The sequence below is a fragment of the Bos indicus x Bos taurus genome, chromosome 2 (genome assembly GCF_003369695.1).
Source record: "Bos indicus x Bos taurus breed Angus x Brahman F1 hybrid chromosome 2, Bos_hybrid_MaternalHap_v2.0, whole genome shotgun sequence".
NCBI lineage: Eukaryota > Metazoa > Chordata > Mammalia > Artiodactyla > Bovidae > Bos > Bos indicus x Bos taurus.
Window position 1 is genome coordinate 121,412,621 of NC_040077.1, and position 18,853 is coordinate 121,431,473.

At 48.0% G+C, this 18,853-nt stretch overlaps 1 protein-coding gene and 1 long non-coding RNA gene across 2 annotated transcripts in view; both read left to right on the forward strand.

The window, feature by feature from the left end:
* Positions 1-3,235: 3,235 nt before the first annotated feature.
* On the forward strand, positions 3,236-5,988 carry LOC113877435. Its single transcript, XR_003506742.1, has 3 exons — positions 3,236-3,276; positions 4,147-4,220; positions 4,623-5,988. It is a non-coding gene; the product is annotated as an uncharacterized LOC113877435 (long non-coding RNA).
* A 9,312-nt stretch (positions 5,989-15,300) lies between these two features.
* The window catches only part of PTP4A2 (protein tyrosine phosphatase type IVA, member 2), a 28,271-nt gene continuing 24,718 nt past the window's right edge, over positions 15,301-18,853 (forward strand). Inside the window, exon 1 of the mRNA XM_027517519.1 lies at positions 15,301-15,692. The gene's annotated coding sequence lies outside the window, so the exon portion shown is untranslated. The remainder of the gene's footprint in view (positions 15,693-18,853) is intronic.

Genomic DNA, 18,853 nt, shown 5'->3' on the forward strand with positions numbered 1-18,853 from the left:
AAATCCAGTACAAAGGGGGAAGAAATTAAGACTGAGAGCCTACTTGCGAGACGTGTAATAATCTAGGCTGCAGGTCATGATGAAGACCTGAAGTGGAGCAGAAACAATGGGAATGGAGGAGAAAGGAGGCCATCGATGAGATGCTAAGGGTATGGTGATTTGTGGGCAGGGCAGGAAGATGGCAAAGACAATGTTTGAGCCTCTGGCTTGGGTAAAGGGTAAAAGGTGGTGTCATTCGTCAAGATGGGGAACCCAGGAGGAGGAGCAGGTTAGGGAGGAAGTAAAGAGTTGGGTTTAGGGTGTGTTGAGCCTGCTGTGCCTGGGGTCATGCAAATAGAGCTGCTTGGTGGCATTTGGTAGAAGATCTAGGCTGGAGATATGATCTGGGAAGGTGTTAGTTGCTCAGTCGTGTCCGACTCTTTGGGACCCCATGGACTGTAGCCTGCCAGGCTTCTCTGTCCATGGACTTTTCCAGGCAAGAATACTGGAGTGGGTTGCCATTTCCTTCTCCAGGGTATCTTCCTGACCCACGGATCGAACCCTGGTCTTCTACATTGCGGCAGATTCTTTACCATCTGAGCCACCAGGGAAGTGACCAGCGAAGAGGTGGAAGTTAAAGACCTGGGAACAGATTAAACCTGGGAAGGGGCTTGAAGATAAGGAAGGGAAGACAGCTAAGAGCAGAGTCATGAGGACAGGGAGAGCAGCCAGTACCCAGAGTGCTGGTCTCAGGGGGAGGAGAACCAGGGGGCTGTGGTCTGACAGAAGCCCCAGGAGGGAGAGTTTAAAGAAGGGGGTCGTCAGAGTGTTTGAATGTTTGCAGAGGGCAAGAAGGAATGGCCTGGAGACAGAGTTTGGGATTTGGCAACTAAGAAGCCACTGATGACTGTGATGGCCGTGGAGTGGTTGGGCTGAAGGCAAGGTGCAGGGGCTGAGAAATGATCGGGCAGGGAGGATGGGAGGCAGGGTGTCAACTCTCCCTGGGACTGGGGCGTGGCAGCAAGGAAGAGAGTTTGTCCCACAGAGTTTGTGTAAAACAAGATTTCATGGGAAGGCCTGGCGGCAGGCTAGAGACCCAGGTGTAGCTCATGTCTTATTCTGAGAGCAGAAGGGAATGGAAAGGTCTCAGATGCCCCGTGCTGTCTTGTTTATGGAGCCTGAATGAAAGCCCCTCCTAGGGGCCAGCAGAGGGAAGTTGCCCTGAGAGGAGGCCCTGGTTTTGAGGCTGGGTTTTGCTGGGTTTCCCCCATTCTGCATCTAGTTTCCTTGATCCACTGATTATCTCGGGCCGGTTTTGCTGAATGACTCAGGAGTTTAAGCAAGCTTTGCTTACTCGGTTTCACAGTTCTGGGGGAGGGGCGGTCGGATGCTTTCCTGATAACTGGGAAACAGTCATTAGATACTGAAAGAAGGACAATTAGGCCTCAGCTTCAGGGGCACAGAGAGAGAGGGAGGGAGAAGAGGGCAGGGGAGAGGAAAAGAAAAAAAAAGGGGAAGGCTCTCTAAGCAGGAAAGAATTTCAGTGCCTGGACCTGGAAGCAAACAGCTGATTTTGGGCTCCATTGCCTCTCTGCCTCCTGCTGTGTCTTAATAAAAATAACAATATGCAACAGGTAGTGAGCGCTTTCGCCCTCACCAGACTCTGTTCTAAGGGCCTAGGGGCTTTATGTCTCAAGTCTATTACTCTGATGATTCTGTTTGACACAAGGAAGTTGAGAGTTAGGGAGGTGAAGTCACTTGCCTGGGGCACCCAGCCAGTAACTGGAAGTTCTGCGACATGACTGCCAAAAACCTGTGTTCTCTACCCCGTGTGACTCCGCACTTCTGAGGTTGTGGCTAGGTGACCCACAAGGTGGTGGGCTTGGCCAGGGGCCTCCGCGATGAAGCTCTCAGCAAATGCCTGGAAACAAGCTTCTCTCCGGCTCGGGTTTCTACTGGGAAGGAAGGGACAGGATCCTCTCAGCTTCTTCTGAGGCTCCTTGTCACCTGAGACACCCTTCCAGAGCTCCCTCCCCCGAGCGTCTAAGCCCAGGAATAAAGGGCCTATTCACTGGGCCTCTCCTAGCTGGTCTGGAAGTGGCCAGGCAGCAGCCTGCGGTCAGTCCCCCTCCTCCAGCCTGGCCCCTCCTCTGGACTCGACACCTGGTATCTCTTTCTTGTGTCCCTGAGCCCAGGGCCCCTGAGGCCCACACGCGGTATCGCTTTTTTGTCTAAACTGTCCCCCAAGAAGACACAGTTTTGTGTGCTGCCTGCCCTCGTCAGTGCTCTGTTCCAAGGGTTCCTGTGGAATCCAGGCTCCGGTAAACACCCAAAGAGGAGGAAGTGGGCCAAGCCATGAGCCTGCGATTGCATCAGGACTGACGCACTCCCTGCCTTTTCCCCCACCTCGGTCTCCAGAGGAGCCCTTGGGGCTCAGCCCAGGCCCTTTCCACCTTCATTCAGCCCAGGAGAGAGGCTCAGGCCAAGGTGAAGAAGGGGTTGCTGGGGAGGGATGCAGCTTAAACTGCCCTCTCCTTAGCTTGGGAGAGAAACAGCCAACACATGTGAAAGATAGAGGCGATGCAAAGGTGGAGTGGTCAGAGGACAGGGTCCAGAGAGGCTGGGAAAGTAACGTCTACGGAGTTTCTACTGAGTGCCACATAATAATGACAACAGTAATATCTGACTTAGGGACACATCAGGCACTAGATCAGGGGATTCTGTAATAAGTAACTAGCACGTTTTGTCTGGGGGTGCTATATGGTTCACCTGTCTCATCCCATCTAATTCTCACATCACTGTGTGTTGTATGATTATCATTATACATTCTTTTTTTTTTTTAATAGGAGGATAATTGCTTTTCTATGTTGTGTTGGTTTCTGCTATACAACAACGTGAATCAGCTAGAAGTATAAATACGTCCCCTCCCTCTTGAGCCTCCCTGAAACCCACCCCATCCCATCCCTCTAGGTCATCGCAAAGCACCCAGCTGAGCTCCCTGTGTTATACAGCAACTTCCCACTAATTAGCTGTTTTACACATGGTAGTGTCAGAGAAGGCAGTGGCACCCCACTCCAGTGTTCTTGCCTGGAGAATCCCAGGGATGGGGGAGCCTGGTGGGCTGCCATCTCTGGGGTCGCACAGAGTCGAACACGACTGATGGGACTCAGCAGCAGCAGCAGCAGCAGCAGTGTATATCTATGTCTGTGCTACTCTCTCAATTTGTCCCGTGTTCTCCTCCCCCACTGTGTTCACAGGTCCGTTCTCTATGTCTGCGTCTCGATTCCTGCCCTGCAAGTAAGTTCATTGGCACCATTTTTCTAGATTCCATATATATGTGTTAATATACAATATTTTTCTCTTTTTGACTTACTTCACTCTGTATTTCAGAGTCTAGATTCATAGGATGATTCTTTTACATGTGAGGGAAGTGAGACTCAGAGGGTTTAAAGTCCAGAATTACGTCACAGTTGGGCACTGGAGCAACAGGCTTTGGATCCGGTTCTGTCTGTTCTTTGAATCATCATTCTATAGTAATTAATGTAATTTTTGTCAGCAGGAGTAGGGCAGTTAATATTAGCTTTGGTTTATAGATGGTGAAACTGAGGCTCAGATAAGTGAGTTGACATGTCTGAGATCCACAGTGCAAATCTCAACTCTTGTCACCCTTAATTTCGGGCCCTCATGCTGAGTTCTTTGGGCCCAAGAAGAAGGAACTCTTGCTAGAGGGTTTCCAAGAGTCCTTGTCAATGCAGTGTGAGCTTGTTTCTCCCCTCCCTACAAGGTCACCTCTCTGGGCAGGGATAGAATCGACACCTGCCTTGGTGAAGTCACTTGTCACGCTGGCTTGTGGTCATCTGCTGACCCAACTTTCCCTCTGGACTGTCAGCTCTCTGAGGGCCAATTCTGGCTATTCAGTCATCTCTCTGCACTGCTAGTGCCTGGCCCAGAGGAGGGTTTGTTGGAATGAATAAATGGATTCAGTTGAGGAGCTGAGATTTGAACCTAGGTCTTTTGGGCTCTGGCAGAGCCATTCCCACGCTCTCAACCCACTGCAGGCTCCCCTCAGCAGTGAGGCCTAGTTACACAAGCCGAAAAGCAAACAGCCAAGGCAGGAGGTCAGCTGATTTAGAATCCTTTCCCTCTCCTCCCCTTTCCTTTTTCCAGAAGTCAAGGAGAAACATGAAAAACTCCAATGTGCCCTGAACCAGTCTCAACCCCCCAAGTCAAGGAATGTAAAGGTGAGGAGTTGCCATGGTAACAGCAGAGCCAGGTGTGCTGGTGAATACTCAGTTCCTGCAGGGAAGTCATGCCCGGTGCTTGTCTGAGGATTTTATGATTTCTGGTTATAGGGGAGCCGCATTTCATTTGTTTCTCTTAATGGGACCTTACAGGAGACTTTTGCTTTTCATTGCTTCCATTTGCTTCTAAGTGGAAAGGGAGAGGAAAAAAAAAATCCCCTCCCCACCTGCACAGAGAAATGCCAAAAAACACCAGCAGTGCCATTAGAGGCTCTGCCACTGCTGGTCATAAAACCCCATCATCACTTAAATCGCTCTATTTTAAAGGTTTGTGAAAACTGCACCAAATTGATTTTTCCCATATCACTTCTATCTGTTATTTCTGTGGTTTCTCTTCTTCAGTGCTGCATTTCCTGGGAGCAAGAGAGCAAGTCTACATGGAAACTTGAGGTACTCTGATGTGGTTTGGGAACCAAAAAATAATTGTTTAAGAGGTTACCAAATTGTTTTTTTTCCCCCCTTTTACTTACTGACGTACTTATTATTATTATTTTTTAACCTTGGGTCTGTTGCAATGGGCTTTGGCTCACAGAGTGCAAACTTAACTTAGCTTCAGGTCATGATCATTGTTGAGCAGAGATCTTGTAAACACAATGATGGAAAGAGCCTTAGAAGTCACCTGGCTCAGAGGTCCCAGAAGTTTAAAAAGTGGGGAAGGGGATCCAGATGTGGTTGCTAGCTTTTAGTTTGGCCAAACAACAACATTAAAGAAAAACAACTATCATTTACTACAACCACTACTTCATGAAAGGAAGGATATTTTATTTTATTTTATTTTTTTTAGCAACTGAACTTTAATATCTTTCCCCAAAATTCCCAATTTATAAATTACTCTGCATTTGTGTATATATTTACACAAATATACATCATAAATTCCCTCATCTTAAATTCAGCCTTTCACAGGAGCAGGGTTCTGGGAATCTGAGACAACTGCTAGTCCGAGCTGGTACTCTAAGGAGCCCCTTGGTCTTAACACCGGCTGCTGTGTGCGCATCACAAGGGTCCACCCTGTAGCACCACAGATGCACAGCAAAGGTGCCAGTTCCGTTGCAGTCCAGGGAAGGATATTTTAATACCAAAAAAGGTAGGAAGAGTATACTGTCAGAATGAAAGCCTGTTCCTTAAACTGAATAAATTTCGCATATGAAATGTACCTTTTTTGTTTTTGAAATTTACCTTTTTATCCTTACTTTTCTGCTGTCTCCATCCACAAGCACCAGTCTTCGCATAGACATTTGAGAAACCACTGGTTTGGTTTACTGTTTCTACCAGTAGTTCTTGGAGATGGTGTCGGGCTCTGCTTAGTTACTTCTAGTGGCTGGAGTGCTCATTACTTCCCTTTTTGATAATTGAACCTGTTTCTTCTTTTTCCTCTCCCCTCTCTTGCCTGCCCTTCTTCAGGTTGGTTATTGTCTCTCTTATATTCTCCCTTATCTCTCCTGCAGTTACCACTTTTGTAGCATTTATCCTACACTATTGTACTCCCTGGGTGATACATTCATGGACAACTAGACCGTTGGTTTCTTGGGGGCAGGGTGTACATCAGTTTGCTATTGGATCCTCTGGCTCATCACTGGTAGAAGCTCATTACTAATTGTTGACTGAAGAAATGAACTTCTACCTACCAGACTAATGATATCATGAAATAATTGTAATAATAATCATGAAAATAACACATTAGTTGGGACTTCCCTGATGGTCCAGGGGTTAAGACCTGATCCTCCCAATGCAGGGGGGCCAGTTCGATCCCTGGTCAAGGAACTAGATCCCACATGCCACAACTAAGAGTTTGCATGATGCAACTAAAGACCCAGTGCAGCCAAGTAAATAAATGGTGGGTATGTGTTTGCATGCTCATCTGTGTCTGATTCTGTGACCACATGGATTGTAGCCCGCCAGGCTCCTCTGTCCATGGAATTTTCCAGGCAAGAACACTGGAGTGGGTTGCCATTTCCTATTCCAGGAAATAAATATTTTAAATAAATATTTTTTAAAAGTGTACTATAGCCTAAGCACTTTGTGTAATTTACATCAGGGTCAGCCTTTTATCTTAGGGTATTTGGAATAAGATGAAAGTGATAATCTATGCAGCATGGTGCTTTAAAAGGAACAGTTTCTCTGGGAATTTATCCTACAGAATTCCTCTAAAAGGAATCCAAGATGTATGTGCAGAAATGTCCATTCCAGTACTGCTTGTGTTAGCAAAAAAATGGAAACAATCCAAGTATCTATCATTAAGGAACCTGTTAAATTATAGTTTAGCCATACTACATAGGCAGCCTTTAAAAGAATAATGTAGATCTAAATGCAACTGACATGGGAAAGTGTCCAAGGCATATTGCTAAGAGAAACAATCCCATTTCTATTAAACATGCACACATGTGCGTGCATATAGGAATACATCAAAAAATATGAATGTACAGAGAAAGATAGGGAAGAACAATATAATACAAACTGTTAATGGTTTTCTTTCTTTAGGTATGATTACAGGGGACTTTTACTTTATTAAGCATTCATCTCTATAATTAAAAATTTTTTTATAAGAAGCATATATTATTTTTTAACAGCCTTATTATTATTATTGACCATACCACTAAGCTTTTAGGATCTTAGTTCCCTGATCAGAGATTGAACCCGGGCCCTGGCCATGAATGCACTGCCTCCTAACCACTGGACTGCCAGGCAATTCCCTTAGCAGCCTTAAAGTAGAATTTACATATTATAAAAGGTGCATATAATTTTTAAGGCTGGGGCTGGGAGTTAGAACAAAGCTAGAAAGGAAAGGCTTCTGACACTGAGGCTAATCTAATCTTCAGTTCTTTTGTTTGTCCTGTTCCCTTCCCCACAGTGGGTCTTCCCACCCTCCTCAGGCCCTCTGGTGGCTCAGTGGTAAAGAATCTGCCTACAATGCAGGAGACTTGGGTTCAGTCCCAATCCCTGGGTCGGGAAGATTCCCTGGCAACCCACTCCAGTATTCTTACCTGGGAAATTTCATGGATAGAGGAGCCCAATGGGCTCCCAGACCATGGGGTAACAAAGAGTCTGAAACGACCTACCGACTAAACAACAACCCTCCTCAGGCCCTCAATATCTTTAAATGGCCTGGGAAACTCGTTTTCTTTATCTGGGCCTATGAGAGGCTACACTAGATGACTTCTGAAGTTCTTTCCAACATTAGCTCTGGTAAGTTTGTAGCCCTTCTGCTCTTTCTCTCTCCTACCAAAATTGATGTTTAGGGAGGGGCTGATAATCCCAGTCTCATTATTTAATACATGCAAATGGCTGGTAAGACCCAGTTTTCCCCTCTTGTGATATTTGCATTGTAATAAAAGATAAGCTATAGTTTTGGCTTTCAGCCAAGAAGAAACCTTCAATTGTGTAGTTTATATGTACGCAAGTTGAGGACACAGTAGGTGATATGTTGATGGAAGCAGGGCAGAAAGCCACTGTGAGGGCAAAAAGTCAAGATTCTGGCCATGGCACCTGACGGAACCAAGACCTGCACCATCGAGGAAGGAGTCCTCTGTTTCACAATGTGACTTTGGGGGCTGTGGTGGTTTAGTCACTAAGTCGTGTCCCACTGTTGCAACCCCATGAACTGTAGCTAGCCAGGCTCCTCTGCCCATGGAATTCCCCAGGCAAGAATACTGGAGTGGGTTGCCATTTCCTTCTCCATATGTGACCTTGATTGCCCCATTTAACCTGGTACTTTGAAGTCTTAGTGTGTCAGAGACTTAATATATGGTCAGAGAGCATATATTAAACATTTATACACAGGCTTCCCTGATAGCTCAGTTGATAAAGAATACAGCTGCAGTGCAGGAGACCCCGGTTCAATTCCTCGATTGGGAAGATTCCCTGGAGAAAGGATAGGCTACCCACTTCAGTATTCTTGGGCTTCCCTTGTGGCTCAGCTGGTAAAGAATCCGCCTGCAATGTGGGAGACCCGGATTCAATCCCTGGGTTGGAAAGATCTCCTGGAGAAGGGAAAGGCTACCCACTCCAGTATTCTGGCCTGGAGAATTCCATGGACTGTATAGTCCATGGGGTCACAAAGAGTAGGACACGACTGAGCGACTTTCACTTTCACAGACAATCTAAGTCACTCTGAAAGAAGTTGCCATAAGAAAAGAGTTTACACCGTTAAACCAACATCCCTCATGGAGGTAGATCATAACCACATTTGATATCATTTGAGAAGCAGATGGTGCAGAGGTGTAGATGGTGTTGAGGGTATGGGGCTCAGGACAGATACTCTTCGGTTCAAATCCCTCTGGGTGTGACTTTGGTCAAGTGGCCTCTCTGTTATTCACCTTGGATAACAATTTCCACCTTCTAGTACTGTTGTGAAATTGAACTCCTAATACCTATAAGCCTTCCCCGGTGGCTCAGTGGTAAAGAATCCGCCTGCCAATGCAGATGCCGCAGGAGACCCCGGTTGGATCCCTGGGTGGGGAAGATCCCCTAGAGTAGGCAAACCCACTCCAGTATTCTTGCCTGAGAAATCCCATGGAGGTGCCTGGTGGGCTCGCAAAGAGTCGGAGACGACTTAGCGATTGAGGACGCAATACCTATAAAGTGAAGTCACTCAGTTGTGTCCGACTCTGTTGCAACCCCATGGACTGTAGTCTACCAGGCTCCTCCGTCCATAGGATTTTCCAGGTAAGAGTACTGGAGTGGGTTGCCATTTCCTTCTCCAGGGGATCTTCCAGACCCAGGGATCTAACCCGGGTCTTCCGTGGTGCAGGCAGACGCTTTACCCTCTGAGCCACCAGGGAAGCCCATAAGAGCTTACTACAATGGTGCCTCGCACAGAGTAAGTCTCAGTAAGTGTTAGCTGTGCGCATCATTACTTCCCAATCACTGCGTTCGCTGTGTAGGGAAATTTGCTACACTACTTCCAACAGCACTTTTCCACTTCTTAATAAATTCTTTGGTATTTTCCAACTGCCCAACAGGGAAACTCAAGGTTATCAGGGAACGCTGTGAACTGAATCGAGCAGTCAGGGCAGCGCCAAACTTAAAGTGCTGGCTCGGAGTCCTCCCCTGACTCTCAGCACCACTTTCCCGGGGCCTCAGTTGCCCCATCTATACTAAGATAAAGTAAGGAGGTTGAGCCATGTTTCTAAACTTTCCCCTCTTCCTCGCTGCCAGTTCCTGAAGTCCTTTTCTTTCTGGATTTCTGACTGAAATCCAGTAACACCTGACGGCGGTTGAGAGGGGGATCCTGACAGCTGATGGGCCGGATCCAGAAGGAGGCTGGGCCCTTGCAGAGCACCCAGGCCCAGCCTTGATTCAGCGGCAGCTTTCCCGCTCCTACCTGCACCGCGGGAGGGAATTTCTGACCCGCGAACCCATCCCGGGAGCCAGCCTGGACGTCTCCCGGAATTCACAGCTTCTCTCCCTCCACACCCGGCTCCCCCTAGCAGCACGCGCCGAGGCTCTTCGGTTAGGAGCTCCCGAAGGCCGACTGCAGTCCGAGGGCGGACCGCCAGGGTCTGCGCTACTCGCCGAGGCTTCCCGCAGAAGCTGATTGACAAGGGCAGGGGCGGGGGAGTAGGTGCCCGCAGCCCGCAGTAACCCGGGCCCTGCCCCCTGGGCCTCCGCCCCTGTAAAGAGGGCTGTAAAATTCCGGAAGAGAGATTAGAGGCAGGGGATGGGTGGGGCGGTGAATCAGTACATTCTTTCCTCCTCCTGCCTCCCCCTCCCCCGTTATCACTTTGGAGAGGGTTGAGTCCTCTCTTGGCCTTCTCCTGACCGGTCCACTGGCAGGGTCCAGACGCGCTAAGCAGTGCTGGGCAGGGACCTCCCAAGCTCAGCTGAATTTTCTGGAGCCCGGACCGCTCATTTTGCAGCTCGTGACCCCGTTTGGTTTCGGGTTGGGGAATTGGTCGTTGCTTCCCATTGGGTCCTTTCCATAGAGAAGTCCACCGGCCTGTCTGTGCATTTGTCAGTAGCTCGCATGTATTATTAGGCAAGCCCCGGCTCTGTCTTTTCTCCCTAAAACTTCGCAGTGTAGGCATACTTTATCTCCTGATAGCTAGGCAGAGAGGTTAGGTAACCTGCCCAAAGTCACACAGTGGCAGAGTCAAGAATAATCCCAGCTCCGTTGATTCCCTAGATTTCCTACCAAACCCTGCAGCTTTCTTAACTTGAAGATTTTGAAAGGCAGCATCCATTAGGGGATAGGGAAGAAACATGTATGGACTACCTCCTACCATGCTGGGTACTTTAAATATGTCTTTAAAGACTGAAAGCCATACAGTCCATGGAATTCTCCAGGCCAGAATACTGGAGTGGGTAGCTATTCCTTCTCCAGGGGATCTTCCCAACTCAGGGATCAAACCCAGGTCTCCCACATTGGAGGCAGATTCTTTACCAGCTGAACTATCAGGGAAGCCTTTAAGGATTTATTTTCACAGCAACCCCCTGAGATAGATATGATCATCAATGCCCTATTATACAACAGGCAACTTTAAGTTTTGTGGTTTTTTGTTTTTTTTGATATGGATCACTTTAAAAGTCTTTATTGAATTTGTTACAATACTGATTCTGTTTTATGTTTTGGGGTTTTGTCCAGGAGGCATGTGAGATCTTAGCACCTGCACCCCCTGCATTGGAAGGTGGGGTCTTAACCACTGGACCACCAGGGAAGCAACTTTAGAAGTTGGGAATTTGTGGGGCTGAGCTGGGATTCCTGTAGAGTAATAGTATAAAACTACAGTTAATGTCTCTGTAGTGCTTGGCAGTTTACAGAGCACTTTCAAGATCGTCATTTCAGAGCTATCCCATTTCACAGATGAGGACAGAGGTTCATTCCTGAAGTTAAGTCATCTGTCCAAGATCACAAAACTGCAGAGCCTGCAGTTTTGAAATAAACTCTATAGAGTCAGTAGTAGCAAAGTTCATGCCCTTTACTCATCCCACAGTTCCATGTACCACTCTAACGATTGTAATAATATCTAACGTTTATTGAACACTTACTATGTGTCCAGTATGGTGTTACCTGAATTATATACACTAGTCCTGTAAAGCTCAAAACTATGTCATGAGGTAAGTACTGTTTCCTTTTCCATTTTACAGATGGAGAAATTGAGACTAGGTGAAGTAACTTCCCAAAGTTACAAAGCAATAAAATGGCAATGCAAGGATGCCTGATGAAACAGTCTAGGGTCTCACAGTGGGAACCAGGCACCTGCGTCGTGCACCCACTTCTATGTAAAACCACTTCCCTAAGGGTCTTGGTTTCTTCGCCACACTACCGTTATTTCTTTCTCTAACCCCCGTGTGTGGCAGGCCCACACAGCTCCTGCTCTCAAGGAGCTAATGCTTCATAAAATCATTTGAGAAGACCGCCAAATTTGCCTCACAGGGGCGCTGGAAGGATTAATAAGCTAATGGCACTTGGAATGCTTGAGCAAAGGTGCTGGATGAACTCAGAGCACTTATTATGTGTAAAACTCACTGCCAAGGGTGGTTCACACCGTAATAAGGGGCCTGCAGCCCAGTTCGTGATCTGTTTGACGTGTGCAACTTTCCTTGGGAAACCGTTTGCATAAGGTCATTCATGCATAAGGACAGCATTTCCCTGCTGTCCTGGGAGTGTGGGGAGTTGGTGGTGCCCTGGTCTCAGGCCTTTTGCTCCCAGAGGAGGGTGTCGCCAACATCTTAGAAGGGATTCCGGCTTAATTTGACACACACGTTATTGACTGGAGTCGGAGGCTAACCTCATGCTTGTGTAGGCTTCAGAAGCAGACAAGGGCTGAATCCTGCTTCTGTCACTTTGTCTCTCTGAGCCTCCAGTCTCTTTTTATTATTTGGCTGCGCCACGTACCTTGCAGGACCTTTGTTCAATCTGACCGGGGATTGAAGCCCTTGGTAGTGAAAGCGTGGAGTCCTAACCACTGTACTGCCAGGGAATTCCGTCCAATTCCTTTGAAAATGAGGAATTCCTTTCCACTTCCTCACAGGGTTATTTTGAAGAGTAAACTTGATAATATATTTTAAAACACCTTGTGCAGGTTCAGAATAGAGTAGATGCTTAATAAATAGTACCTGTTATGATGGCTATTAATATCTTTATGTTGTTATTACATTATTAACTGACATTTTAGGGCTGGACTGAGAGCTAGACAGGGGGAAGAGTCATTCGTTTACTCAACAGTCTGCTACACTGCCTCAAGTAACACAGTCTAAATATGGGAGAACATGAAACTAGGCATTTATAATACACGTGATACAGGCTATGATAGGGGATTGCATAAGGTGTTTTGGGACTTCAGCAGAAGAATCAATAACCAGGAGACTCAACAAAAGTTTTGCAGAGCAGGTAGTTCTCTGTTTCAAACCTGTGCTTTGAGGAAGTAGAAAATGCTGTCTGCTGGAGCCAAGTAGAATGTGAGAGCTGAGCCTGTGTTCTTCACCCAAAGGGCCTGGATTCTGATCTGCAGCCCCTCTTGCTTCAAGGCGTCTCAACTCCCACACAGCCCACCAGCCGGCTTTGCCCTGGAATACCTATCTCCTCCTTCCCTGGTCGCTCAGACTAAAACCCAGGAGACCTGGGTTTGATACCTGGGTCGGGAAGATCCCCTGGAGAAGGAAATGGCAACCCACTCCGGTATTTTTGCCTGGAAAATCCTATGGATGGAGGAGCCTGGTAGGCTACAGTCCAGTGAGGTCGGGTCGCAAAGAGTCAGACACGACTGAGTGACTTCTGTTTCACTTTTCCTGGGCTACCTACTGGTAGTGAACATCCTGGGATCTGTGCTGTGGTGAGGTGGCTGAGTCATAAAACCTTTCCTTTTACTGCTAAACTGTAATGAATGCCTTCTTGTCAAGAGCAAAGCCCCAGGCTGACCTTGTGGGGAAGGTGTACTGACCATTGCTTCTCCCCACAGGGCCAAGTGAATATGTGTGTTGGGGTGAGGAGGTTGGGGAGAGGCAGCCCAAGGGGCAGGAGTACCTTCTAGATAGGTGTCTGACTGACTCACAAGCTGGAATCAAGATTTCCAGGAGAAATATGGGCTTCCCTAGTTGCTCAGTGGTAAAGAGTCTGCCTGCAATGTGGGAGACACAGGTTCAATCCCTGGGTTGGGAAGTTCCCCTGGAGAAGGAAATAGCAACCCACTCCAGTATTCTTGCCTGGGAAATCCTATGGACAGAGGAGCCTGGTGGGCTACAGACCATGGGGTCACAAAGAGCTGGACATGACTGAGTGACTAACACTTGCTTCTTATGGGAGAAATATCAACAACCTCAGATATGCAGATGATACCACTCTAATGGCAGAAAGCAAAGAGGAACTAAAGAGCCTCTTGATGAGGGTGAAAGAGGACAGTGAAAAAGCTGGCTTAAAACTCAACATTCCAAAAACTAAGATCATGGCATCCAGTCCCATCACTTCATGGCAAATAGATGGGGAAAAAAGTGAAAAACAGTGACATTTTCTTGGTCTCCAAAATCACTGAGGACAGTGACTGTAGCCACAAAATTAAAAGATGCTTGCTCTTTAGAAGAAAAGCTATGACAAACCGGCACAGCATTTTAAAAAGCAGAGACATCACTTTGCCAACAAAAGTCCATATAGTCAATGGTATTGTTTTTCCAGTACAGATGTGAGAATTGGACCATAAAGAAGGCTGAGCACCAAAGAATGCTTTCAAATTACGGTGCTGGAGAAGAGTCTTGAGAGTCCCTTTGACTGCAAGGTGATCAAACCAGCCAATCCTAAAGGAAATCAACCCTGAATATTCATTGGAAGGACAGGTGGTGAAGCTGAAGCTCCAATACTTTGGCCACCTGATGTGAAGAGGGGACTCATTGTAAAAGACCCTGATGCTAGGAAAGACTGAAGACAAAAAGAGAAGGGGACCACAGAGGATGAGATAATTGGAGGGCATCACTGACTCAATGGACATGAGTTTGAGCAGACTCAGGGAGATGGTGAAGGATGGGGAAGCCTGGCATATTGCAGTTCATGGGGTTGCAAAGAGTAGGCCACTAGTTAGCATCTGAATGACAATTCTGAGAAGATGAGGCTTCCCAGGGTGAAGGAGGAAGACAGAGCCCCTTGCCCCTTTTCCCCAGCTCTCAAGGGTAAGCCTCCAGTGCTGCTTTCCTGCTGCCATCTGGCAATGGCCCAGACCAATCTCCCAAGTCACTGGTGACCACATCTTTCAAACCAAAACTCCTAATTCATGGTCCGACAAAGAATTTCTGCCCCCCTTCTAAATGCAAGAGAGAATACTGAGAGCTCTAGAATAATCCGTGTCTTTAAATTCAGGGTCTTCTCTTTATCACGCATTTTTCATACGTAATGAAAAGAGCCCCACGAGGTAGCTGATAATCATTTTTATTTAATAGTTGAAAATACGAAGATAGGAAGTAACTTGCCCAAGATGCTATCTCCCGGAAGTTTGAATTTTGATCTCCTCGGATTCCTAGGTTTGCGCGCGCGCGTGTATGTGTCGCGGGCGGGGAGCGAGGGTAGGGGCACGCAAAAATATCCTGAGCAATTGCAGACACACACGCCATTTATTTGGGGCCTCGAGAAAGGGCAGCCAAGAACTGAGCTGCCCCGGTTCTCACTTCTGGGTTGGAAATCCCCGAGCAAAGGGCTCGGTCTCCGCCTCGTCCCATCAGGGTCTGGCCTCAGGCCTCAGGGCCCTGTCGCGGGAAAACACCCTTCGACCTTGAGGGTCACCCTGCGGCCTCCGGCCCTTGCTCAGCCCAGGTGCGGATGGGCGGGCCACGGCGTGGGCTAATGACTCCCCCGGTCAGGTTCTGCACCCCCCCGCCTTCCCTGTCACATGGACGCGCCTTCCGCAGCCAGAAGTGCTGATCGGAACGAACCACGAGGAGGAGCGGGGGAGGCACCCAGGGCAGTGGGTCAGCGCCCCGCGGGGCAGGTGGGCGGGCCCCACCGCCTCGAGCCAGCCCGCCAGCCAGTCAGCGGGCGCGGAAGGCGGGCCGGCGGGCGCGCGCGCCGCGCCCCGCAGCGCCCCCTGAGGGGCGGCGGCGAGAGCTGGTTCCGGCTGCGCGCGCAGCGGTGGTGGTGGCGGCGGCGCGATCGGCCGGGGCTGTAACCGTCGTCCGTCCGGTAGCGGCTGGAGCGGCAGCGGCGGCCGGTCACGGCGCGAGGCGAGGCCACAGGGCAGCGGCGGCAGCGAGGACAGCGGCAGCAGCCGGAGACGCAGCGGCGGCCGTAGCAGCAGCAGCAGCAGCAAGACGGACTCGTGGACACGCGCCGTCGCCGCCGCCGGGCCGGGCCGGGTGTCGCGCGCCGAGGCTGGGGGGGAGTCGTCGCCGCCACCGCTACCGCCGCCGCCGCCGCCGCCGAGGTGACTGAGGAGAGAGGCGCCTCCTCGCTCCCGCCGCCGCCAGACTTCAATGCCCAGTCCCCAGCTCGCCAGCGTGAGTTGCGCGGCTCCCGGGCGGCCCCCCGCGCCGCCTCCCGGGGGCCTCGGGGCAGGGGAGGGCGGGAGGCGCCGCAGCCATTAGTGCAGGCCCGAGACACGTCCCCGGAAGGAGGGCCGGGCCGGGGCCGGGGGCGGGGGGAGCGCGGCCGGGAAGCGTGGAGAGCGAGGGTGGGGGTGGGGGGGATCGCGCGTGTGGGAGGGGAGAGGAGCGAGTGCTGTGTGCAAGAATGTGGAGTGTGTGTGGGGGGGGAATGTGCGTGCGTGAAGGCGAGAGTGAGTTGGGGAACAGGGCTGAGTGTGCATGTGGGGAGAGCGTGGCGGGGGAGAAAGTGCAGATGGGGGAGTTGGGGGGCTATGTGTATGTGTGTGCGCGCGCGCGCTCGCTTGCAGAGGAGAGTGAGGGGAAGTGTGAGTTGGGGGCGGTAGCGGGTACAGTGTCAGGAGGGTGGGAGGTGAGTGTAGGGGAGAGGGAGCTGGGAGCCATGTGGGAACGAGTGAGTGAGGGGAGAATGCTTGTGCGTGGGAGAGTGGGGTAAATGGGGAGCGTGAGTAAGTGGGGGAGGGAGAGTTTGCGTGCTAGGGGTAGAGTGATGGGCGGGACAACGTGAGAGCAGCGTGAGAGCGAGCTGGGGAGAAGGTGAAGGGCAGGCGGATGAGGGAGCGTGGAAGTGTCTGCCTGTGATTGTCCAGTCTGTGAGCAGGCATCCTTGGGGGCCATCCTTGATCGTTTTCTAGGGCCGTAGTGAACCTGGGTGTCCTGGGTTAAGGAGTTCTTTCCAGGAGCATCTTGTTCCTGGGTCCTTGGGTTCAAGTATGAGCAAAGGGTACAGAAGTCTATTCCAGTGGCAATCATTTTCTGGCCCTGTGCCTCCCCCCGCCACCCCCCCCCCCAATATTTCAGAACATGGACATCAATTTCCAAATTTGTCGAGCACATGATTGGTTGGCATCCCACCCTAGTCTGGGTTCTGAAAGCTAACTAAAACAAGTTTGAGTATTGCCTGGGATCCTAGACTCTTGCCTTTTGAATGTTCAGATAGACACTTGTAAAGTACTGCTAGTTTTTCAGGTGAGAGGTGTTTTATTGTTAGGTAAATATATAAGAAATGTGTTTTAGATTTTAGCTCTTTGCTACCCTTCTGGAGAGAAGCTTTTAAGAAATAGTAATGGTGTAGCATGTTGATGATGAAGCTCAATCATAGGGTAGTTTATTATTTTCTAGAATTTTTCAAAGGTATAAAATAGCAGTTCTAGCATCATTGTATGCATTCAGCAAATGGTTTTCTGTGTGGAGTCACCAAGTTGTAGCTGCTGCTGGATTAAATTTGGTAGTTACTGGCTGCCTTGCTCTGTGTTACAGAGTCGTTCAGACAGGAAGTCAGTGAAGTTATTATGCCTTATTCCACATGCAAAAGGAAATTAAGGCTTCATCATCACTTGCCAGCATAATCATTGTGTTGGTGAAGATGATGAAAAGTTGCTTGCTGGTATTCATTTTAAAAGTAGTTTCATGTTGTATTGTGAATGGATTAATCATTGCCATGGGCTTTTCCAGATTCTTGTGTTGTAGAAGGAAGAAGGGGTTCTTGATGAAGAGTGCCTTATACGGATTTTATACTGAAATGATGAGAAGTCTCTTAGAAGTTGGAAGTCTTTTCAGTTCATGCAAAGAGTAGTGTGGTCCTTTTGGTATTAAATGTGATAGAACTACAAGCAAAAGCATTCGTGTGTAATTAGAAGTCAGAAATTATAAATTTCTTACAGTGTCATTTTCTTGATCATTAGCATGCTCTCTACTTTGAGAAACAGTGAGTAGTATTGTTATCATTCGGTGGGTGACTGGATTAATTAGTATTAAGTGCCTACTGTGTACCAGGTGCTTTTTATACTCTTGTTTAGTTCTCACAGCTACTATTAAAAGGTGGTAGGTGTTCTCATTTGCATTCATTTGACACATATGGTTTCTATTTGCCAGACTTTAGGGGTACAGTGATGAGCCCTCATTGACTTACAGTGATGAAATGAGGCAGTATGGAGACTCAAAGAGGTTAATTAACTTGTCCCAGGTCAGAACGTAAAAGAATGGGAGCTAGATTAAAAACCCAGGTCAGTCTGACTCCAAAGTCTTTGATTTCTCCACTATACCATTAATTTCCCTCACGCTAGGTTGTCTGTCTTTGAAGTTTCTCGTCCACACAGTGACCTAGCAGCTTGTACAGGTAAGAGGTGTTGAGGTTAATGCACAAGACTGACTGGCTGGAGGCGAGTAGATCTTTAAGGACATGCTGACTTGAGGCTCTCTGGGGCCTAAGTTAGGATAGGCTTTTATGTGGGTGGAGATTCTGCCTTGGAACTCACTTGGGGCCTTAGGGTGTGTGCTTTGAGACAGAGTTTTTATGAGGCACCTGGGATATGTCTGGGAGAGAAAAGTCTGATTAAAGAAACCCAATAGACTTTTGTGTTTTTTATTTTTGGGGAAAGAAGAAGAGTGTATTAATTGGGTCTAAGAGTCACAGAAGTTGTCTTTTGTAAAAATCTCTCTTCAGCTTTGTGATATATTTACTTCAGGAGACTGTGAGATTGTGAAGAAAATATATATGAAAATACTTCATTATTTATAAATTGGACTACAGATTCAAAGTGTTATAATCACTAAGACTTTACTACTGAGGTAACAGTTTGTTATATTTAGTAGCTGGAAAAGGCTGCTAGCATTGTAGACCACCTTACAAATGAAAAATTGTTTAGAACTGCTGAACCGGGTATATTCTGACTCAGAACAGCAAAAGTCAAACCACTCCCTCAATGAGTCAGGCAACTAATATTTAATTTGAGCGAACCAAATTTATAGACAGAAACCATTTACAACATCATTGAACTTTGGTGGCACTAGGGAAGAGTAAATGTTTGAATGCTTTTGCACATACTTTTAAAAAAATCTGAAAGCTTCATATTTATGTTTTACTTGAAAAGACCCTTGTATGAACAAGGAAAAAGATTTATTTTTATTCACTTTGTCTTTAAAGACAGTATTTCTATATGAAGTAGTTCCAGAACACTTTATAGTTTTGAGACACAAAGTTGAAATTTAATGGAGATTTATTTTAGAGGGTTTGACTGTACTTTTGTTGTTGTCGGAATATGGGATTGGTAACC